At 39.0% G+C, this 25,546-nt stretch overlaps 1 pseudogene; it reads right to left on the bottom strand.

Moving 5' to 3' along the window:
- Positions 1–1,261: 1,261 nt before the first annotated feature.
- On the bottom strand, positions 1,262–3,807 carry LOC122739120 (annotated as a pseudogene).
- Between the last annotated feature and the right edge of the window lie 21,739 nt (positions 3,808–25,546).

Raw genomic sequence — 25,546 nt, 5'->3', positions numbered from 1 at the left:
ATGCATGTTGGATTGGGTTGGAGGAGGTTAGGTTACAGAAGAAAGAACACATGTATCAAACAGAAACCAAAGAGAACTCTCTGGCATATATATATTTTAGCGAGGTGATTGGGGTTAAGTGACTTGCCCAGGGTCACACAGCTAGTAAGTGTTACGTGTCTGAGGTCAGATTTGAACTCAGGTCCTCCTGACTCCAGGGCCGGTGCTCTATCCACTGAGCCACCTAGCTGCCCCTCTCTGGCATATTTTAAAAGTTTTTCTGAGACACTACAGAATTTTTCATGGCTAAACATTATTATTAATCTTTGTTTACAAAGGCATGACCTCACAATAAGAGTGCAGGATTACATATATAATGTATATCAGATTACTTGCTATCTTGGGGAGAGGGAGAGGGAGGGGAGGGAGAAAAATTTGAAACTAGAAATCTTATAAAAACAAATGTTGAAAATTATCATTACATGTAACTGGAAAATAACAAAATACTTTTATAATTTTTAAAAAAGTGCAGGATTAGGTACCACAATACCTTGGTTAGAAGGTCATTTTTCTGTTTTGGGCCTTCATTTTCTCATTCATAATGTGAGGGAGAAGGAGTGATGGGGGTCAAAAAGGGTCCCTTCTGACTCTGACATTCTATGTTCACTGTTTAAAATCCCTTCAAGATTTAACATTCTGTGTTCTAAGATCGGCTCTGGTTCTCTCAAAATCCATTTCTACTTCTATTAAGGATTCAGTGCTATTTTCAGGCCAAATAGAAATACTATCTACACTAAAGGAAGCTTGGAGTCCAATTATGGAGCCAGTGAATGGGAAATAGTAATATCACAATTTGAAGGCTATTAATCAGCACAGTGTAGTGGAAAGAGCTTTCATTGTATCTGAGGTTGGATGACCTGTGATTAAATCATGGCTCCCTTACTTAAGAAAGTCCAATAGATGCTTAGGCTTTTTTTTTTTTCTTTAAACTCCAAAATTGCTTTTGTTTAGCTGAAAGTTGAATTGAAGAAATTGTGATATTGGGCCTAGGTACAAAGGAAGATTTCAAAAAGGAAAGAGGACGAAGAATGTATACCTTTGTGTCCCACCCTAGGAACAAAAAGAGACGAGAATAGCAACTGAGGACAACTCTTTAGGGGGGGTTCAACTAGAAGGACTGGTCAATCTGTCCATCTATCCCTGGTCTCTTTCAGAGATCACAGTTTGGGGACAGGAATACTTGGTCTCTCCATCATTCCCCTACTGATATCGAGTAGTGGTATCACTTAAAGGGGAACCAAAGTTGGAAGATGCTATTGGTAAACTGACAGCAGAAGCCATAGTGGTGGGAACACTCCCATTCCCAGTTGACAATCTTTTTTTTTTTTTTTTGTAGGGCAATGGGGGTTAAGTAACTTGGCCAGGGTCACACAGCTAGTAAGTGTCAAGTGTCTGAGGCTAGATTTGAACTCAGGTCCTCCTGAATCCAAGGCCAGTGCTTTATCCACTGTGCCACCTAGCTGCCCCTCCAGTTGACAATGAAGGCAATGTCTTCATATGGAGGTCTAGCATGGAAGCAAAGCTTCTGTAGGATAGCAAAGTCCTTCTTGTCCTGGCATGCCTCTAGGAAATAGTCTGGTATAGAGTGCTTGTCAATCAGGTCTAGGCAAAAAGATGTTAAACTTGTAGCCTTGCACAATCTTTGGTGGGGGGCTTCCAAAGTCATAGTAGGTCTGGTTGTATTTGTTCCACTCAAAGCCTGTGTGGGCACAGTTGAAGAAATGAAGCTTGTGGCACTGGTATTTGTCTGCCCATAGATAAGCCTTGCCTGTGAGGGGCATCTCTGCACCGAACTGGGCCTTGTCTGCCACCATACCCTCCATGGTCTGGTGGAAAAAGATGTCTTCTGCACTCTTACTGGCATCTCCTGTGACCTGCAACTGTTGCCGAGAAAGCAGTCGGTATTGAAGGTTCTCTTCCAATTTTACCACTTGGGCATCAAAGGGCAGCTCATGGGAGGTGAACAACCTGGGCTGTACTTGCCAGAGTCATAGTCATTTAGGCTCTACTGAATCAAGTCTTCCCCCCCTCAGCTTGGCTTCCCCCTCTCTCTGATACTTGCCCTCAGGCTTATCTCCCTTTCAACTCTGGCTTCTCCTTCAGTTTCTGGTTCCTCTGAGGGACCTGAAGTAGATGGCCCTAGTTGGGCCTGATCTTGGTCTTCAGGTCCTGACATTTTATTAGGAGGTGCTGGCTCATTTTTTTTTTTTGATTTTTGGTGAGGCAATTGGGGTTAAGTGATTTGCCTAGGGTCACACAGCCAGTAAGTGTTAAGTGTCTGAGGCCGCATTTGAACTCAGGTCCTCCTGATTCCAGGGCCGGTACTCTATCCACTGCATCACCTAGCTGCCCCTTGTTGGCTCATTCTTAAGGATGGGGAGTAGGGGTTCACTCTCAGTGCCTGTTCCTGTTTCAGTGTGTACAATCTCTGCTGGAGTACATCCTGGTGATGCTCACAGAGTCTGACTCTTTATATATGTACCTTGAATTGCTGCAATATGTTCTCTCAATAGCCAACATCCAGGCTGGGCCCTCCTGCCCGGATCTTTCCCTTGATGCCCTGGAAGATTACCCAGAGTTAACTGTAGGTTTTCCCTTTGAATATCAACTGTACATCAGAACTAACAGAGGCATTTACCCCTTCTCAAAGCCTTTCTGGCCACTTTCCAGATGCCTCAAGCTTCCATAGTTTGGAAATCTCATCCTCTATAACGATGGTCATATCTCTCCAGAAATCTACATTCTTGCCCTATTCCAAATCCATGTATACCTGTTAGTCTTCCAGCAGGTCTTCCATGTCAGACACTGGGAGGCCATTGAGGGAAGTGTAGGGCTCATGCATCTCCACGGCCAGATCATCATCCTCTGCACTGGTATACTTGGCCAGGAAGGCAATAGACTTGGCCCTTCCAACCTTTATTGGATTTTCAAATGCAGTTTGGCTTGTTGAATGTGGAAGGTGTGTCCTTGTTCCTCCCGTGTTTTCAAGTGCTCTGCCTCTTTCTCCCTCTGCAGCATCTCCAGCCCTTGCTCCTGAATGGCTTTCTCCCTCTCCATCCAAGCGTGGCTGCTTCCCCTCCCACACTTCTAGCAGATTGTCTTCTGGTGTTCTCTTGTTTCTCTCCTTCAGCTCTTTCTCTTTGAGGTGGATGATCCTCTTCTTTTCTAGTGCTTTGTTCCATATATGTGAATGTTCCCAGCAGATTGTTGTCTCCAAATGGATCGTCAGTATTGGCAGAACCCATACTCCTCATTCCAGCCCATCTTTTCTCTCTTCTTCCATTCTTTGGTTTCCTTCTTTGTCAGCCTCTGGGCCCATTTCTCCACAGGTGTCTCAAATAACCTTTATCAACTCTTTTTGCTGCCATTTCTCTTCCTTTAGCCTCTATCACTCTGTGAGGCTCAATTTCTTGTCCAGGGCCTCTTGAGCACTCTGAGAGCTGGGTGGTGAAGGTGATGTAGAAGACACCAAGGAGGTGAATGATCTGGACTCATTCTCTTCCTGTGTCTGTTCTGGTGACCCCTCCTTGGCTCAGTCTCAGCCTCTGACTGGGAGGGCTTCCGATGCTGGGGATGTGACCTCCTTGGGCTTCTGTGGATCTTTTTGGAGGAATATGTTCATGCTCTCCACCCCTGGCTCTGCTTCTGTAGCCTCTTCAGCCACCCCCACCCCCACCATTGCCACTGTCCATTGAGTCTCTGGTCTGGCTTGGGCTCCAGCTGGAGCCCAGGGAGCACAAAAGACCTCAAGCATGAATCCTGGCCCATCGGCCAACCTGGATACAATTGCTAGCCCCTAGTTCTTAGGCTTTGGAGAATGTTCCCTCTTGCAAACACCACAGAGTGGTAGGGATTGGAGGGGCCCAAACTGGTTTCTAATTGTCTAAGATTGAATCTAAAATTTAAAGGCCTAAATTTTGTCTAAAATTAGAGGCCTCCACCTTTGTCACCAATGTTTATTTCTTCATGACCTTTAGTGGGAGGGGAAGGGAACCTAATTTTCTTTTCTTTAAAGAGAATATGGGGGGCAGCTAGGTGGCACACTGGATATAGCACCAGCCCTGGATTCAGGAAGACCTGAGTTCAAAACCGGCCTCAGACATTTAACACTTACTAGCTGTGTGACCCTGGGCAAGTCACTTAACCCCAATTGCCTCACACCAAAAAAAAAAAAAGAGAGAATATGGGTCCTGGGAGCTGTGGTTTTTATTTTTATTTTTTCTGATGAGCTACTCTAGGGGAACTCCCTGCTGCCTAGCTTTTCCTCCACCAGGTTGACTAAAACTTTCAACCACCAATGAAACAGTAGTGACTTTTTCCTTTTATAGGGGATGGTGTGGGGGTGGGACAGTAGGGGTGGGCTTCATAACACTGCATTTGGCTATTGGTCCTCCCTAGAAGAAGTACCTTGTCTGGAGAACTACAGGAAGTGAGGGTATTTTTGCAGGCAAATTCACTACTGAGTTCTCACCTCTGCAGAGAAATTTGCATGTCAATTTCTGGAAGCCTCAGCTTCACTGAAAAATTGAATGCATTTTTTGAAAGAGGTTTTATGATAGAGGTACTAAGAGATCATACCCAGAATCACTTTAGCTTTTCAGACACAAACATGGTGGCCTCAATTCTGTGATTAAATTTAATAAAGTTTAATTATTACTTCAGACAGAGCATCCTAGGCATTTAAATGGAGGAGCTTTGTAGACTAAAGATCTTCCTTTCTGAAAAACTGTGTCAGGAAGGGGATGCATCAGGGATCATAAATTCTCCTTTGCCTTTTTAACACTTTATGGGCTCCCAGGCAGCCCCAACAATAGGATGGGGAATGACTCTTAACAGCTCATTAAGGTTGTTTTTACCAAATGCTAATAATAAAAAGAAACCCTAAAAGCCTGTCTCATTTTTATTCAGAATGCCCTACTGCCGAATATAAAAAGATGTCATAAAATGGAAATGCCAGAGAAAGCCACTAGATGCAGTTATTTGCTAAAGCCACATTAAGATTTCCACATTAACTTGTAATCTCCGAGGTAATAATGGATGAATTTGGCAAGAGGATAGTTGCTGAGGATTCTCTACACAGAGCTTGAAAAAAAGCCATGTCTTTAGAATGTAGACAATACATATGTTAAATATCACATGCATATTATTGTATTATGCAGACAGCAACAGAAGCATAGTTTGTGCATCTCTAATAGAGAGACAGTATCATTTGCATGTTAACATTTTTATCTTGTGTCTATCCCTAACATTATATGTAAAGAATGGAAATATTCTTTGAAGACTGGCGAGTTCATTTCCCTACTCAATTAAAACTGCTGCTCTTATACAGATTAATATTAACCTGTGAAAAGTGGTGGGAGCAGGTTAGTGATGGGGGAATGTGAGTCCTAAAATATCTGGGAACTGAAGTTATCAAATTATTATATGAATTATGAATGTTCTATTTCATGTGTACTTATGTATGCAACTCAAGTCTCTATATGTGACCATATGAATTACATGAACCTGGTTTATAAACTTTAAAGAGTTATATAAATGTCAGTGGCTATTATCGTTATTATTATTGTGAATGATGAATACTGAAATTTAAATGTGCCCCTAATCATAGATATAGGATTGTGTGAAAGATGAATATCTTATCTCAATCTACTTATATGTCTGGCTCTAGAGAGAACTCTCTGTATGTCCATACATATGGGAAATAACATTTATCATTCACATAAATGTTTACATCACTTCTGCTTTAATTTTCAGATATTATTTAACTTCACATTCTTTCCATTCACAATCCTATTGGAATACTGTCCTTTTTATATTAATGCACTTTTTTGGGGGGGCAGCGATGAGGGTTAAATGACTTGCCCAAGGTCACACAGCTAGTATGTGTCAAATGTCTGAGATCGGATTTGAACTCAGGGCCAGTGCTTTATCCACTCTGCCAACTGGCTGCTGCTCATACTGTTCTTTTTAGATAGACATTAGCCATCTCTGAAAACTGGCTTTATAGTTTTCTTTCTCTCTGGAAACTGTTGCAATCTGAAAAATACATGAAAGATGAGCTCGTTTCTGAACCAGGCACTCACTCTGACAAGAGGTGTCAAATGCTGCGATTGAAAATTTTCTTATTTTGTCCTGGATCCTTGCTGTTATTATTGATATGTGAGCAAAACTTTGAAATATTATATCACCCCTCCCCAAGATCTCCAGGAACCCAAAACCATAAATTAGCACTGACAAGATCGTACCCTTCAGTCTTGTGCTGGGTATTCCCTGAATTTGTTAGATAATCTCATTTTCTTTAGGTTAAAGCTGATGTGGAAAATAAATACATTCATAGCTCACTAAAGTCTACTTGCCCAAGCCATGTAACATGTACATCTGAAGTGATTTATCATCCTCTCCAGTGCCTCGGCCTTTTCAAGAGAGAGGATGGGGGAAGTTATAGACAATTAGACTTGACTTTTAAAATTGCAAATACAATATAGCTGAAAGGTGTTTGTTTGTGTGTGTGTGTGTGTGTGTGTGTGTGTGTGTGTGTGTGTGTGTGTGTTGGGAAGAGGTCTCTGAATATTTCCCAGGATTCTTGGTTGCCAATTTTTAAAAATGTGCTCCTAAAATTCTTTAGTGAGATACCTCTGGAAGTCACATTAATGACAAATCCAAGATAAGCAAGATCCTTATGAGAATCATTCCAATTCTGCAGAGAGATTGTGTCTCCAAACTTTACCTTTTACCACCAGATGGCCAAATCGTGTCTCCCTGACACCCACTCCCTGGCAAAGTTAAGGAGAGGATTAGTGTACTTGGGATCCCTGGTCCACTGCCCTGCTCAGTACTGGTACTAGTACTGAGGTTAAATAAATGGTGAATGGCCTTTAGTTTGGAAAAACTGCTGAGCCCCACCATATGGGCTGCTCCCAGCCCCGGAATATGCTTTATTGGCATGGCTTAGAGGTTTACAAGCAATCTTCTTGAAGTTTTAATGGTGGCTTGGATGATTTATCCTATTTGGAGAGTCACTGCTATAAGGAGACACCCAGTTCCTGGGCTTTTGCTTTCGTTTATTATCAAAACCTTTAATCTTTCCCACAATGCGGCCTCCATCTCCCATAAATAACCCCATTATGGCCACACAAAGAACATGTAACTGCTCTCATATAAGTTTGGACTTTTCAAGTCATAGTTTTTGGAAACCAGTTTTGGAAACTAAAAAACCAGAGCATTTCAGAGGAATGGGAAGTTGGGAGGAGGTGAAAATGGTTTGAATATCTCTTCATACAGTGTGTGTCTTCTGACCTCCAGCCATTTCAGGTAAATTGGTGGACTTAAGGAAGACAGACTTGGAAACCCTATAGTCTCCAGTCTTTCCCTCCAGAGGATGGTTTTGAGTATGTTTTGAGTATGTTAGGATCTCCTTTCATTCCCCTGATCTTACTCAGTGAGAGAGAAGCTGATGGTAATGACAATCTGAATACAGATAAATTGTTAAGTTTTCAATTTTAGGATGTCCCTTCCTAGATCTTAACACATACTCCAGAAGAAGAAGAAACTTTACCAATGAATCAGAGTACATAAAGCTAGATTTCTGATGTTCATAGACAATATTACAATAGTCAAAGTAGTGTGCAGAGAGGGAAAGGTACTTTCCTGAGGTGTGCATAGGCTCTAGAGCAGGGAGAAACCATATCACAGATCTAGAACTGGAAGGGACTCCAGAAGTTATCTAGTCATTGGACTAGAGGAGATTGCTCCTCTACCATTTATGTAATTTGCCCAAGGTCACATATGTAATAAATACCAGAGGCAGGATTTGAAGCCAAAACTTCTGACTCCAGAGCCAATGCTCTTTCTATTTTTACCAAGCTGCTTCTTTAATAATAGCTAGTGTTTCTCTAGACTTTAAGAGTCAACAAAAATGTTTCTCACAGTAGCCCTGTGAAGTAGGGATTATAAGTATAATTCCCTCTGTTTTTTAGAGAAATCTGAGGCTTTGAGATGATAAATAACAGCCTTATAATAATGCTGGTTACTAAATATTTTCAGTGGGGTTTGGAAAAAAAAAAGGCATACTACAAACCTAACCGGCTCAATTTCCATGCAAAAAAACTAATACTTGGCCAGAGAGTTTAAATGACTTGTCCAAGGTTACCTATATAGTAACTAATAGTGTCCAGTCTCAGATCCAGTACTTTTAATCCAAATTCAGTGTTTTTACCATTATACCAAATATATAGTACATGCAGGTCCTATATTAGATATATATGCTATATGTAGTACATAAAGTATCTATACACTATAGTATATCCAGGTACATTTTTGTACATAATTGTCTATTTTGTCTAAAATGCTATGTAATAATCTAATTACTCTATTCAGTTCTCTCATTTACTACATACTACTATATTTACTAAATACCACTACATGTTGCCTCCAGAATACCTCTAAGAGGTCAGACTTAGTTGTGCCAAAGGAACTTAGAAACATACTCTCAATTCCTGTAATAACCATGCTGAAATGGCCAAAGCGGCCAGTGACTTACGGTTTTTTGTGTTGTTTTTTTTTGGTGAGGCAATTGGGGTTAAGTGACTTGCCCAGGGTCACACAGCTAGTAAGTGTTAAGTGTCTGAGGCCAGATTTGAACTCAGTTCTTCCTAAATCGAGGGCCTGTGCTCTATCCACTGTGTCACCTAGCTGCCCCTAGGCCAGTGAGTTATGAACATACTGTGCACACAGTCTTATATACCTTGTAAATGCACAAATACATAACAAATGTATTTCTAAGAATGTACTTAAGTTTCCTCACAGAACTACTTGTGAAATGAATAAATAAGAAACTAGTCTTTAGAAAAAAAGTAAGGGCTGTTTCCTGAGTTCATAAGTGCAAGGTATATTTTTAGTTATGGGAGTAGTACGAACATGAAAAGCAAGACCATTGAGTGCTTTAGAAACTTCAGATGAACAATTCCCAGTTGTTCCTAGTGATTAATAAGACTATAACAATCATGGTGGAAGGGAGGAAGGGTGTGGAGATGGCATAATTGTTTTCCAGGTGAGAAAAACAAGAAAATATTTGAGTTTTATCACCCGTTATAGCCCAAAGTTTAGACAACTAAGATTTAAGAAAACCTTGCTTAATAAATCTTGAAGAGGTGAGATTTTGGTGATCACTAGCAGTGGAATTGTTTTGTGATATTAATCAGAATTTAGAGAGAAGGGAGAACAGGAATCTTACATAACTGTCATTCTGTACTGAGTTCTATTGCTTAAAAATGAAAATGACAACGTTTACAATATCAATCCAATACTTCCTCTGAGCAGTAAAACTTACTTAAGGTCATAGCATCATAGATCTTGAACTGAAAGAAATCTCAGAGGCTGCCTAACCTAACCTCCTGTGATGTTTAAAATCTATCTGTAATGTCTAAAAAACTGAATGTGTGGTTGCCTTAAATTAGAAGCTTTAGCACCAGTCTTTGGGCATTAAGCATTTATTTATAGCACTCCTTTTTTTTTCCCAGGGCAATGGGGGTTAAGGTGACTTGCCCAGGGTCACACAGCTAGTAAGTGTCAAGTGTCTGAGGCTGGACTTGAACTCAGGTACTCCTGACTCCAGGGCCAGTGCTTTATCCACTGTGCCACCTAGCCACCCCCTATTAAGCATTTATTAAAGCATACCGGGTATTAGAAAAAAGAGAACATGTGGAGTTCAGAAAGCTAAGAAAAGGCCTATCTAGTCCAGAGTTCCAGCCTGGTTCCTCTTCAAGTCCTCCACCATTAGCCTGCTTCAACCATGAACTCCCCCACAAACTGAGTATGGAAGCTTTTCATAGGTCTGAAGCAGAGGCGGTCCTTACACACTGCTTCAAGCTGATTGGTAGACGTCATCCAAATCCATTGGTTCACTGGACTTGAAGGTGGTCTCGAGTTGAGTTCAAAGTCCTTAGCTTCTGAGAACAATACCGCCTTAAGGGCCAGCCAGGTGTGGTTACAATCTAATTTACTTGAAGTAGGCTAATCAGCAGTCAATCACTCTCACTTAATTCAATCAGTTTAGATTAATCTCCAGGTGGGCCTTTGAGTATCTGCTAAATCCCATTATTTTCTCACACTCCCCATTTTACAGAAAAGGAAACTGAGGCCCAGGGAACTTAAATGATGCAAAGTCACATAGGTGGAAGCACCAGAACTGAGGAATATATCAAAGGACCAAGCTGCATATATTGACCCAGTGTATTAAAAAAATTCTACAATTAAATTAATATGTAATTAATTATAGTAACTGTTTTGTATAAATTGATACTTGAGATATATTAATGTATATATGTAGAGAGAGATTCATATATCAGTTCCCTCTTGTTGCTATTTTATCAGGAATTTAACATTTTAATATCTATAATGCAATTTCAATAACAAATTGCATTTATAATGCAATTTATTCTTCCAAGCAAATGGAATATGATAGATTGAAAAGTACTGAATTGGGAGTCAGGAGATATGCCCCAATCTAGCTACATCAACCTGGCCAAGTCACACCTCTTCTCTAGATGTATTTCCCTGTCTGTAAAATGAGGAAAGCAGATTGGGCAAATGCTTTCTTTCTTTATGCTATATCTGTTTATTTATTTGCTCCACAAGCTTACTATGCTAGGCACTGAAGTTACTTTGGAAAAAATTGACAGACTTGCCCTCATGGAACTGACTTACTACTAGGGAAATGCCATGTTGCATATTCAAATAAAAAACCCCAAATAATATGTACACCAAATAATTGGGGGGGGGGGACACTAGAAACTGGGAATCAGGCAGATCCCATTGATAAAGGTTGGTTTTGAGCTAAATTTAGAAGGAAGCCAGGGATTGTAATAGATGCAGAAGTGAAGAAGGAATACTTTGCAGTCTTGTTGAACAATAGCCTGTACTAAATTGAGGTGAGAAAGAGAATATTGGAATAGAAATGGAAAAGAAATAGAATAGGAAGCCAGTTTTGCTGGAGCATAGAGTACAAGACAGGGAGTAAGTAATGTATAAGAAGCATGGTAAGGTAGACTATGAAGACTGTATGTAATATTGTGAAGAACTTTAAACAACATGCAGAGGAGTTAGTATTGCATCTTAGAGGCAAAAGGGAGCCATTGAAAGTTCTGAGCAGAGGAATTAAATTGACAGAGCGGCTCATAGATGGGAAATATGTTGAGGAAGGAGAATTAAAAGATTTAGCAACTGATTGAACAGATGTGGTAGGGTGAGCGAGAGTGAAAAGTAATAGAAGACATTAAATTATGAAGCTTGGTGACTTGAAGAATAGTGGCAACCTGTTCATTATCCAGTTGGAATTGTCCAGGAGATGAGGTTGTTTTAAGGTTTTTGAAATAACCATAAATGCCAGAGTTGACAGTGGTAAATAAATGGCTGACAGTGGTAAAGGGATCTAGAGCTTAAGAGAGAGGAGGCATTTAAATATAGATATCTTGATATCTCCTGACATTATGAGGATATTACTGGGAGCACTCTGTTCACCTGTAACCCCTTATTCTTGACATGTTACCAGTACAGCTAATAAATACTTGCTGACTGATTGAAAAAAATTGATGATCCAGGATGGAAGAGTATTTGAAAAGACATCAATATTCAAAGATGCCAATCAGAAGATGCAATTCAGTCTTAACCTTTATTCCCTGCCCATAAGGGCAGGGGTTGGGATGAAGTAAACAGGAAGACTGAACCAATTCTTTAATAAAGGGACAGAGAATGACCTGGGAGTCAACAGAGAACAGCCCCTAGAGACTGGTTAGGTTGATTATTTATAGATGGATTGAACTGGAAAGAGGAGGTGAGGTTGTTAAATAATCTTGGTAAAGTTAAGGCTTGGAAGTAGCAGTAAGGAAGAAGGCACATGCCTATTCCTCCTCTTGCTGAGTACATCAGAGCGTGTGAGAGAAAGTATATCCAGTTCTGGAGCAGTGGGCAGAGATCCAATTCTTCCTGGGAGAGCCAGGTTTCCATGGTTGCTAGTACATGGAAAGAGCACAAAGATGAAGAGGTCTAATATGAAGGGGGCAGTTTCTTAGCAATAGAATGGGAGTTCCATAGGGTATAATGAAAGGAGAGGATAAAATGGAATAGGGACAGGAAAAAGAAAGGATGGATATAGAAGAATATGAGGAAATAGAGAACAGTAGCCTGGGAAAAGAACTTTTGTCTAGGCAGCATAAGATTCTAAATCACAGGGATTTTGAGTGGAGCCATAGGGCAATGATGGTATGGATTTGAATATTATTGCCCGAGTAAGGGAGATATTATATGATGTATAATGTTTTGCCTTATCCAAAGAAAAATTTCAAGCATGATAAAATGGGAAGGAATGCTAGGGCCAAAAGTCAAACCTCTGATCTAGTCCTGCCCTCTGTCACTACATAATTGTGTTGTTCAGGGGTTCAGCCTGGTACATTTAGAAAAGATTCTCCTCATTAGTAAGGAGAATGATTATGCCATATAGTGCCTGCATCAGAAAAGGAGCTGTTGAAAATTTAGAAGAGGAGTCTTTTTTCTGCCTACAAGAGATGACACATGAGATTCCAACATCCCTTCAGGAAGAAACCATTGAAAGACTAGCAAGACTTTTGGGAAGAAGCAGAAAAAGTAGAAGATGTTAATACGTCCTCTGATTGTAACTTGTTACACTAGAGATTTTAGGAGATTTCCATTAGGTGAAATTGGGGAGCTTTTTCTCAGTTGAATGATATGATATCTAAGATCATGTCATTATCTCAATACAGAATAAAGTGGTGGTACAAATACTTTGACAAAGTACCACACTCATTTATGCTAAAAAACAAGACAAAACAACACCTCCCCTTCCCAATCTCTACAAATATAGGCACAAAAGGGACTTTTAACAATATTAGAAAAAATATTTATCTAAAATAAAAAATAAGTTTAATATGTAGTGGAGATCACCAGAAACTTTCCCAATAAATACAACAGTAAAACAAGGTTGCCTACTATCTCCTCTATTGTTTAATATAGTTCTAGAAATGCTAGCAATAGAAATAAGATGAGAAAAAAAAGGTCACAAATATAGGCAAAGAGAATATTATGGTATCTTTATTTGCTGATGACATGATGAACTACTTGGGAAAATCAACAAAGATATTCATAGTGTTAGTAAAGTTGCAGGATACAAAATAAATCCACAAAAAACAGCAGCATTTCTATGTAATAATAACAAAATGGATAGTCAATAACAGAAAGGGAAATGTGTTTAATGATTAGCAATTCTACCAAAGCATACTCAATACTTATATAGATTCAATTATAAACAATCCTTAAGAAATAAAAGAGGGGCAGCTAGGTGGTGCAGTAGATAGAGCACTGGCCCTGGAGTCAGGAATACCTGAGTTCAAATCCAGCCTCAGACATTTAACACTTACTAGCTGGTGTGACCACTGGGCAGTCAACTAACCCCAATTGCCTCACTTAAAAAAAAAAGAAATAAAAGAACATTTAAATATTTGGAGGAACATTCAGTACTTTTTGTACCAATATATTTAAAAATAACAATACTAACAAAGTTAATTTACAGTTTAACTACTATACCAGTCAATCTGACAAAAGAACACTTTATGGTTCTCAATAAAATAATAATAATTTATTTGGAGGAACCAAAATGTCTAGAATATCAATGAAACTAATGATTTTAAAAAAGGTAGTGATAAGAGGAAGAATAGCACTTCAAGACTTCAAACAGTATTACAATTCAAACATTCACCAGAGTAGCATTTAGTATTGGTTTAAAAATACAAAAGTAGAACAGACCACTTGAGGGAGAATCAGAAATGCTATACCTTAATAATAAGTATTTGATAACATCCTCCCCAAGTAAATTATTTATGTTATTTGATAAAAATTTCTGGGAAAACTTGAAAGACATCTAGCAGAAATTAGGTTTAGACCAATATTTTATGCATATTCCATAATAAATCCCAAATGGCAATGCAACTTTAATATTAAAGATTATACTACTAAAATTAGAAGAGAAACAGATCACACCTTTTAGAGCTAGGGGTAGGAGATTGAATTCTTTTTCTTTCTTTTAAAAATTTTAATAAACATTTTTTATTTAAGTTTTGAGTTTCAAGTTCTATTCCTCCCTCCCACTCCCCTACTTGAGGCAGTAAGCAGATAGAGGTTATACATGTGCAATTATGTAAAATATTACCATATTACCATATAAGGAAAATATGAAAGAAAGAAAGTGAAAAAGGAGCATATTTCAGTCTGTGCTCAATCAATATCAATTCTTTCTTTGAAGGTGGATTCTTAAATCAAAAAGGAATAGTGGTATTTAAAAGAGATAACATAGATAATTTGCATTATGTGAAATTGTGAAGCTTCTGCACAAACAACATTAATGCATTTAAGAAGGAAAGTAGTTGACTGGGAATAGTTTACTATCACACACACTCACACACACAACCACACACACACACACACACACACAACGCCATTCTCCAACAGATAAGTGACTAAAGGTCCACGAACATTTCTCAAAAGAATTGTAAAATATTAACAATTATTTGGAAGAATCCTCCAAAATACTAATCATTAGAAAAATGCACATCAAAACAACACTGAGGTTTTTGCATCACACTCCAGCCAGGTGGAAATGATAGGAATAATCAATGTTGAATAGGTTGTGACTAGCACAGTTATACTAGAACAGGGAATTAGTATAACCATTTTGGAAAGCAATTTGGAATTATCAGTCAATGTAACTAAAATGTCCATATCCTTTGACCAAGGATTCCATTGCTAGGTATATAACACCAACTAGGTCATTGGTGTTTTGTTATGTTTTGTTTTGTTTTATTTTTTGTTTGTTTTGTTTCGTTAAGGCTATCTCTATACACACCAAAACTTTATAGCACACTTCTGAGGTAGCAAAGACATTGGAAACAAGTAGAATATCCATCAATTAGGGGAATGGAATAAACAAGTTGTGCATGAATGTAACAGAATATTACTATACTATAAGAAATGAATAAGATTGATTACAGAGAAGCACAGAAAAGACTTAAGTGAACCCATTGTGAAATGAAGTAGGCAGAACCAGAAAACAATACACACAATGACCATAACATGTAAATACAAAGAACAATAGCTCTAAAAACAATAGAAAAGTGACTTTCAAAATTAAAAAGAATAAGCCTGGCCCCAAAAGTTGATCCTCTCGGACATTCCCACTTTCACTTATTTTCACTCCTCCCTTCTCCTGGCTCATTTCCTATCTTCTCCTCACCCCCTGGAAAAACCCTCACTTTTCTCTTTATATCCCCACTAACTCTAGTCCTGTATCACTTTTGCTATCTAGTCCTGTATCACTTTTGCTATTTTTAGCTAAACTCCTCAAAAAGGCTTTCTACAACAGGCGCCTCCACTTTCCCTCCTCTCACTCTCCCCTTAAACCCTTACAATCTGGCGTCTGACTTTATCATTCTACTCAAACTGCTCTCGTCCAAAGTTACTAATGATCTCTTAGTTGCCAAATCCTTTTCTCAATCCTCATTCTTTCTGACCTCTCTGCAGCTTTTGACACTGTTGATTTCCCCTTGATACTCTCTTTTCTCTAGATTTTCAGGATACCATTCTCTTCTTGGTTTTCCTTCTATCTATCTGATCACCTTCCTTTTCTATCCCCTTTGTTTCATCCCTCCTTCAGATCATACCCTCCAATTTTAGGTGTCCTCCAGGGTTCTGTCCTGGGCCCTCTTCTCTTCTCCATCTAGACTACTTCACTTGGTAATCTCATCAGTTTCCAAGAATTTAATTACCATCTCTATGCTAATGATTCTCAAATCTACCTTTCCTGTCCAATCCCTCTGCTGACTTCCAATCTTGTGGCTCCAATTGCTTGAACTGGATGTCAAGTAGATATCTGAAACTCACTATCTTTCCTCCAAGCCCTCTCCCCTTTCTACCTTCCCTATTACTATAGAAGACAAAACTATTCTCCCAGTCCCTCAGGCTCATAACTTAGGAATTATCCTGGATTCCTCACTATTTCTCACCCTTCCCCTCAAGCCCCCCATCCAAACTCTTGCCAACCTTTGTAGCATGTCTCAGATACACCCCATTCTCTCCTCTGACACTGCCACCACTATAGTACATGTCTGCATCACTTCAGGCCTTGATTATTATAATAGCTTGCTAGTGGGTCTACCTACCTCAAGTCTCTCTCCACTCTAATCCATCCTCCATTTAGCCACTAAAGTGATTTTCCTAAAGCATAGGTCTGTCTGATCATGTCAAGCCCTCTTGCTTAATAACTCCAGTGGCTTTCTATTGCTTCCAGGGACAAATACAAAATGCTCTGGTTGGCATTCAAAGCTTTTCATATCTTAGTCTCACCTACCTTTTCTAGTCTTCTTGCACGTTACTCCCTGCCTTGTATTCTTCCATACAATGACACTGGCCTTCTGGATATTTCACAAACAAGGCAATTCAATTCTCAGTTCAGGGGACTTCTCTCTGTCTGTCCCCTATGCTTATGGTCCCTCCTCTGCTCCTATGACCAATCCCCTTGGCTTCTTTTAAGTCCCAACTAAAATCTTACCTCTTACAGGAAGTCTTCCTAACCCCTCTAAATTCTAATGACTTTATTCTTTTAATTATTTCCTATTTTCTCCTGCATTTAGCTTGCTCTTCACATATTAGTTTGCATATTGTCTCCCTAGTAGACTATAAGCTTCTTGAGGGCAGGGTTAGTCTTTTGCTTCTTTTTTGTATCACAGGACTTAGAAGAATTCCTGGCACATAGTAGGCACTTAATAAATGTTTATTAATTGATTGATTGATGACAAGATACATCACTCTCACAAACCTTTGAAGGAGCTGGGAAGTCCATAGGTGTGGAACATTGTATGTATTATCAGATTTTTTTTTGATGTAATGATCCATTTTACTGATTTTATTTTCTTCTTTTCTTTTTTATTACAAAAATTCTTTGTTTTAAGGGATGAAATCTCTGGGAGAGGGAAGGGGTGGGGTGTTGAGGGAAATTTAGGATATGAAAAACCAAAAGTATCATAAAATTTATTTTTCAAAAAAGGAAAAAGAGAAGTAAGAAAATAGGTTGTTCTTGTTAATATACAGGATGTCCCAAAAGTCTCAGTGGAGTTTTAAACTACTAAAGACTTCTGGAAACACCCTGAATTCATCAGAATTAGACTATCTATGAAGGCAGTGAGGTCCTCAGTGGATCATGACACTGGGCCTGTAGTCAGGAAGACCTGATCTCAAAGGTAACCTCACACTTAATAGCTGTGTGACCCTGGCAAGTCCCTCAACCTCTGTTTGCTTAATCTACTGGAGAAGGAAATGGCAAACCACTCCAGTATCTTTGTCAAGAAAATCCCATGGACAGCATTAGTATGCTATGGTCCATGGGGTCACAAAGAGTCAGGCATGACTGAACAACAAGACTAGGTCCCTTTCCCTCTTACATTGCTCTGATTCTTTGAAAAAAATAATATTTTATGCACAACAAAATATTAAATATTTATAAATATCCAAGAGTACTCAAATATCTGTAATTTTTTGTCATTATGGGATGCCAGACAACTCCTTCCACCAAGGCAGATCACAATGGTCTATAGGCTTAGTGGGTAAATCCTAGGGAGATTATGAGGCATTGAGAGGTTCAGTGACCTCTATACAGTCTCATAGCTAATAAGTATCAGAGTTTAGATTGAAGCTTCTTGACTCCAAGTTCAGCACTACCCATCATTACCAGGCTGCTTCTCAGAAGATATACAGCTTGTATGGGAGAATGTCCTAACTGGTGTCCACATAATCCTTCTCTGATATCTCATTAAGGAAAGGAGATGATCCTTGGTTCTTGAAGGCTACAACAGTGGAGTCCAAGTTCTGGAAGATTCTCTTCTATGTTGGAAAAGCACTAATTATGACAGTATTGGCATTGCCAAGTGAGGAGAGGGCTCCACACTAGTGGGTCATGCATACATACATGCATACATACATACATGCATGCATACATACATATATACAATGGTCTTCAGCTTTGTTTGGTCCTCCTTTCCTTCAGATGATGATGCAGAGTGATAGAAGAGAGGACAGAGGATGCTAAACATATATAACACCGTTTTTAGATCATCTAGAGACATTAAATTGATTATTGCACTATGTATGAAGTTCTTCTCCAATGATGACTAGTGGAGAAATTGTATTTATTAAAGAGAAAAACTGAATTAAGTCAATCTTGATATTCTTGCTATAAATGAACTAAAAGACAAAGGAAGCTGTAGATAGATAGAAGAATGGCACATCAGTTCTTCCGGAAATAAAAGAGTTGGCACAATTGGTTTCACCAAAAGGCAACAAGAAACATGCATTCATGTGACATTTAGTCATCTAATCTTGCAGTGTTTGTGATAGCAACCATCATGAAAATAAGGACAGTTTGGGAGCCAAAAGCTATTTTAGAGGATGAAAAGGTAAAGAAATTATAGAAAAACTTTCTAATGGTCTCCAGATTAAATCAACATATACTTTAGTACAAAGGTGGTAATAGGGGAAGATGGTGACAAAATTATTGTAAAATGTGGTTCAGGAGTAAGGAAAGAGAGAAACCAAAAGCTTCTCAAGATTATTCAGAAATCAAACATACAGGGGTATGTTGAAGCCAGCTTGAACCTGCCAGAGAGAATTAGTAGTTAAATGTTCAGTTTGAGCATTTACTCCTCAGAAATCATCAAACTCTTCAAATTAGGGTTTAATTTTTTTGTTTATTTTATTGTAGAAAAGTAGTGGAAAAATGGAGATTAAACTTAAAAGTGTGTCTTAGAGGGACAGCAAGGTGCACAGTAGATAGGAGCACTGGCCCTGGAGTCAGGCAGACCAGAGTTCAAGTCCGGCCTCAGACACTTGACACTTACTAGCTGTGTGATCCTGGGCAAGTCACTTAACCCCAATTGCTTCACCAAAAAAAAGAAAAAGTGTGTCTTGGATATTTTTTCTCACCTGCTTATTAAAACTCTTCACAAGAGGCATATGGCTCTAACCTTCAAAAAAGGGTTATTGAACCTTATTATTTGGTTCACAAAACAATTAGTGGACATTGGAGTCTCACTGATATTTTAGGTTGTTTTTTTTTTTTTGATAAATTGCTTATCACTTCAAGTATGCTAATGTTTAAGCCTTTTTTTGATAAATTGTTTATCAATTTAAGTATCTATTATTGTCATAGTACTAGATAGAAAATTCATGAACAAGATGATGTGGTTTATTGGCTTAATGAAGATTTTGTAATAATGTTAATATTAGCCATTTATATTCATTTATCATTAATATGTCATTGTGACTATGTATATAGCTTTTATTATCCTTAGTGAAAGAGTAGTAATTTTGTTTGTATTGGTCATTATACCCACTTTCCTAATTGACTCTGGGTATGGTTTGGAATTATTGTATATATTACAAGTGGGTATTTAGTTATGCAGCATAACACGCATTTTTACCATTATATTTTCTTTGGTGAAATTAATATGAGATTTATAATTAGGGAAACTTAACATTTCAGAGATTAAATTACTCTTACACTGATCTTGATGGAGATGACTCCACTCCACGATGCAGGCCTTGGAGATAATATATGTACAATAGGAGGAGAGACAAGTACACGTAAGATGCCCTGAGGAGCTGAGAGAACAGCCATTCAGCAAAACCTGGAGGCAGGATTCCCTTAGTCCAAATACATGCAGTAAGTTCATAGTTTGCTGATATTAGCAACTATATAGGGCACATCTCTCACTCCAAAAATAGTCTGGTGTCATGGAAGCACCAGCCCATGAACCTGGTTTAACTTAATTTTTTTTTTCATTCAGTCTAGTGGCATGGTTAGAATCCATCCACCTGAGGCCTAGCACAATTATTGGATGTCTATGCACCACATGATGTGGTATGATAACCTTTCCATAACATTTCCAAGTGTCATCACAGACACATTATTAAATTTGGCCTTGATCCAGACATATAATGGTAAAAAAGTGTTATTGATGTATTGTCTCATTTTCTATCGCTTACGGATATAAACATCCTCCAAAAGGGGGGAACTCCAATATGTTGTATATGTATAAAGTCCTAAATTTGTTTTGTACATTTTGAAGAACTTTCACTATTTAAATTGAACAATTTGGACAATGCTATGCTAAAGACTAGTGAAAGCTCAGCAGTAATCCAGAGACAACAGTTCCTGAAACAACAAGTATCCAGCCTGAGTCCAGAGAAGACCAGAGTCCAGTTCCCCTGATGACATCTCAACACCTCTTTGAAGACAAGATTTAAAAGGACCTTAAATGGACACTTTTGTTTGTTCCTACATACACGATCTGTAATGTGTATTTTCTGCAGAGGTCTTCTCTCTGTGGACATTGTCAAAGCGTGAGTCCATGAGGGATTGCCCCTCTGGACAATTTTCTTTTCCTGTGTTGTTATTGACATTGTGACACTAGCATAGGTTATGGTATTTTGTTTTGCTGCTTCATCAAGGAAACACTATGTGTTTCTTTTCGAAGCAGAGGGGGGGACTGTGGAAATTTATTTTGATTTGGGGACTCTACCTTTAGGCTGAGATTAGAAAGCCTCAGGCCCTCAGGGTCTCTTCTGTGTGGGAGGTGCTGGTGGCCCTTCCCCCTCTGCTTCAGCTGATCCCCAAAGCCCCGTGGGCTATACAAGATGCAGGTCAGACAGTTGGGGAGAAAAAGCCCCCAGCCCCCTCCACCCTGAGTGGAGGTATCTGAGAGATCCTGAGCTTGTCCAGATTGGCTCTGGTATAGCACGTGAGGCTCGAGCGCACCCCCTGCCCCCCGCACCAGCCGCAGCCCTAGCTGGCAGATTAGCTTGGTCCGTGGGGGCGCAAGAAGCCCCGAGATTTGAGTGGAGAGAAGAAAAGGTATATATAGACCTGGGGGTTAGACTCAGGAGGGCGGACAAGGAGGGAATAAAGAGGCTGAGAAAGGTTCAGACAAGGAGACGGGGGGACGAGACGAACAGTAAACACAGGACTAGGAGCAAGGAGGAAAGGCCGCGGACAAGATAAGAGAGGTGGACAAGATTAGAGGGGCGACAAAGGCAGCAAAGGGCAGACTGATGGAATTGACAGACAGAAGGTCAGTGAAAGAGGGGTTTCAGCGGTGGCATTAAGGAGAGCAAAGTTAGAAGCAGGGGGATTTATAAAGTGAAAGGGGTACAGGCGGAGTTAGTGGAAGTAGCTGAGCAAGTGAAAATACCCTGAGGCGAGAGGCTGCTAAGGCCCTTATTGTATTGAAAAAAATTCCAGGGGGCAGCAGGTGAAAGCACCCAGGAATGCAGTCAGGTTGTACATTTTATTTTCCTGTATTCTTAATTTGAAATACTATCTCATAAATAAACTCTGCTTTGATTATTTAGCTAAGAGGCCTCTTCATATTTTGCTTATCAATTTGGGAGTAGAGCAGTGTGGTGGAACTTTATAAACGGCCCACATTAAATTAATAGCAGTCAGAATAGCCGGTTGGTCAAAAGTCCCCAGATTAGTCATCACGAGTTTAGTCCCCCCTAAAATTAGCCTAGTCATCAAAAATATTTCCACAGTATCCTACATCAACCACATTGTAACTATTACCCAATTGATTGAATGGTGTAGAGAATACAAGATAGTGCTGTTTGTTGTTTGTGGACTATAATTCTATATAACAAAACACTTCCTTTCCTCCAACAAAGTGTCTCACATGCATTTTAAATTTATACAAGGTTCCCTGAAAGACTTAACAGTAGAAATAACATTGTTCAATGATTCTCTAATACATTTTTTTCTTTTCTTCTTAATTTTTTTTTCAATTTACAAGCACTTGTGTCTCTCCCTCTCATCTTCCCCAGCCCCTGTTGAGAAAGAGTGGAAAAACCTTTTAAACTCAGATGCACAAACAAAATAAATTTCCATGTTGGCCAAGTCCAAAAATGTCTCATTCTTCATCTTGAGTCTATCCCTCTCTAATCAGGAGGTGAGTAGTATTCTTCATCATTGGTCATTTGGAAATCATGGTTGATTATTTCATTGATCAGAAATCTTAATTCTTTCAAAATTGTTTTATAATGTTGCTATTGTGTAAATTGTCCTCCTGGTTCTGCTATTTTTACTCTATATCAGTTCATACAAATCTTTCCAGGTTTATCTGAAAACCATCTCTTTCATCTTTCTTATACCACAGTAGTACTGTGTTACATTCATATGCCATAGTTTGTCTAGCCACTCCTCAATTGATGGGTATCCCCCTTAGTTCCATTTCTTTTCCATGACAAAAGGAGCTAATATAAATTTTTGTATGGATGCTTCCTTTTCCTCTTTCTTTGATCTCTTTAGTGCTATATGCTCAATAGGGATAGATATCATTAGGCATGTACAGTTTAGTAACTTTAGGGACTGGTTTCAAATTGCTTTCCAGAATGGATATACTACTTAACAACTATTAATGTGTCCCTGTTTTCCCATAACCCAATATTTGTGATTTTCTTTTTTTGTGTCCACTTTGGCCATCTGATGGGCAAAGGTGGTACCCTCCTTAATACTAATAATATCAATTTGTACCAATAATATATTAATGCCAGCAAGACATAGAACAATGAGATATCTGTTTTCAAAGCTGTTTGCTACTGTCACACAGGAGGTTGAAGACAGTTTGAGTCAAAGATGATTCCCGATTTATCATGATGTCCTCCAGATGTGTGTGCACCTGCATGTGATATTGTGCTGACCACTTCAAGCCTATAACTTTGTAGAGCTTCTGTAATGAGATTCATTAACAATCCCCCTTCTTCTCAAGAGTTCAGCCTAACTATCTACATAGGCAAAACCAAATGGATAAAGAATATCTATTATTCAGATTATGCTATGTAATTTTATAGACAATTTATAGATCTTATCCTTAGAAAGAAACTGAAAATAGACCATGAGCTGAGCCAGAATTGGACAGGGGGAGGAAATCAGCTTGAGTTGCCCTAGGGAAACTGCAAAGTTGTTTTAATGACCTGCAAATTTCTCCCTGAAACCACAGCCCTTCTTTTAAACCCCAACATGATGTTTTATGGCTGGAAGTCATGGAACTCCATAGTTTCTATAGAAATTATGTTGAACATTGTGTGTTGATCAATTGTGATAGACTTGACTCATCCCAGCAATACAATGGTCCAAGATAGTTCCAAAGGACTCATGATGGGAAATGCTCTCCAAATCTAGAAAAAAAGAACTGTGGAATCTAGATGCAAATTGAACCATACTATTTCTATTTTTTCTTCTTTTTTGAGGTTTTTCCTTTTTACTTTGATTCTTCTTTCACATCATGGCTAATGCAGAAATATGTTTAATGTGATTTTACATATATAAACTATATCAGATCTCTTGTCTTGGGGAGGGGAGGAGGGAAGGAGAAAATTTTAAAACTAAAATCTTATAAAAACAAATGTTGAAAAATATTTCTACATGTAACTGGAAAATAATAAAAAAGAAAAAAAAGAAATTATGTTGAAGATTTATTTACATCATCTAAGAAGCATTTATGAAGTACTTACCATAGGTTAGGTGTTGTGCTAGGAATGGGGACCAAAACCAAAATAGTCTTTGCCCTCAAGGAACCTACATTATATTAGAAGAAATAATATTGCATGCATACATACAAAAATATTTACAAAATTTTAAAAATCCAGTAATTTGGAAGGGAGAATACTAATAAATGTGAAGAGATAGATCACAAAGGAAGAGCTAGGTGGCACAGTAGATAGAGAGTACTAGGCCTGGAGTTAGGAAGACCTCAATGAAAATCTGGCCTCAGACCCTTACTAGCTGTGTGACCTTGAGCAAATCACTGAATCCTGTTTACCTCAGTTTTCTCATCTGTAAAATGACCGGGGGGCAGTTAGATGGCTCAGTGGATAAAACACTGGCTCTGGATTCAGGAGGACCTGAGTTCAAATCTGGCCTTAGATACTTGACACTTATTAGCTGTGTGACCCTGGGCAAGTCACTTAACCCCCATTGCCCTGCAAAATAAAAAAGGTTTGGAGAAGGAAACCATTCCACTATCTTTGCCAAGAAAAAGCCAATTGGGATCAGGAAGTGCCAGACACAACAGAAACAACTGAACACCACCACATCACAAAAGTACTCATGTAGGAAGTGTTACTTGAGTACACCTTTAAAAGTCAATGGGGGGGGGCAGCTAGATGGTGCAGTGGTAAAGCACCGGCCCTGGATTCAGGAGTACCTGAGTTCAAATCCGGCCTCAGACACTTGACACTTACTAGCTGTGTGACCCTGGGCAAGTCACTTAACCCCAATTGCCTCACCAAAAAAAAAAAAAGTCAATAGGGATAGAAGCAAGAAAGAAATACTTTGTTGGGGGAGGAGGAGTTGAGTGAAAATGAAGAGTTAAGGATGACTTTGAGTTTATAAAACTTAGGGATTGGAAGTATGTGGTACTCCTAACCATTCAATCAATCGACAAATATTTATTAAGCATCTATTATGGGTGGGCACTATGTTACTCAGCAGGGATGCAAGTATGATGAATGAAACAATTTACCCTCTTAAAGACCTTATAGGGGAGACAACATGTATGTGAGTGTGTGTGTATTATATATACATATAAAATATTATAAATGTACGTATTTATATAGGATGTCAAGGAGGACTAGCACCTCTGGGTGGAGGGCTTGCTGAGCCCTTTTCAGGGCTACTTATCTACCTTTAGTGTCCACCTGGCACTCAACTCTTATCTGTGGCTCCAGGAAGCTGTAGCATGCACAATAGCCACACCCTGATAAAATCACCTTGACAGATGTACTAAACCAAGTTGAAGGTAACTGATGAATCTCAAACCTGTTACTGAGTGAGGGGGGTGTCTACTTCAAGCATGTGAAGGCTTCCCTCTGGGAATGAGTGGATGAAAACAATTTATTCTAATGGCCATGAAGACAGCTGAAGCAGGTGATGTAGAGCACTTAGAGCTTGGTCAGACAGCAAAGATGCCAAGGTTATCCACTGCATTCTGGGCCATCACTACTCATCCTGACTTTGGTCCTACCACTGGACTGTGATGACTCTAAAAGAGAGAGTAAGGCTGACAACTTTGTACTACTCTGCCTCACTTAAATCCAATTTACCCACAAGTCAAGGCATCACCCCATTGATATCATTGGTCCTCTTGAAAATGAATGGCAAAAAATAATATAAGTATATACCACACAAATAAGAAGGTGGGTGTTTTTTTTTTTTTTGGTTTGGTTCGTTTTGGTTTAGTTTGGATTTTTTTTTTTTTGGCAATGAGGGTTAAGTGACTTGCCCCAGAGTCACACAGCTAGCAAGTGTCAAGTGTCTGAGGCCAAATTTGAACTCAGGTCCTCCTGATCCAGGGCCAGTGCTCTATCTACCTAGCTGCCCCCCTAAGAAATTTATAAG

This window comes from Dromiciops gliroides, chromosome 2 (assembly GCF_019393635.1).
Source record: "Dromiciops gliroides isolate mDroGli1 chromosome 2, mDroGli1.pri, whole genome shotgun sequence".
NCBI lineage: Eukaryota > Metazoa > Chordata > Mammalia > Microbiotheria > Microbiotheriidae > Dromiciops > Dromiciops gliroides.
Note: the sequence above shows the minus strand (reverse complement) of the source record. Positions and strands in the feature narration are given on the sequence as shown.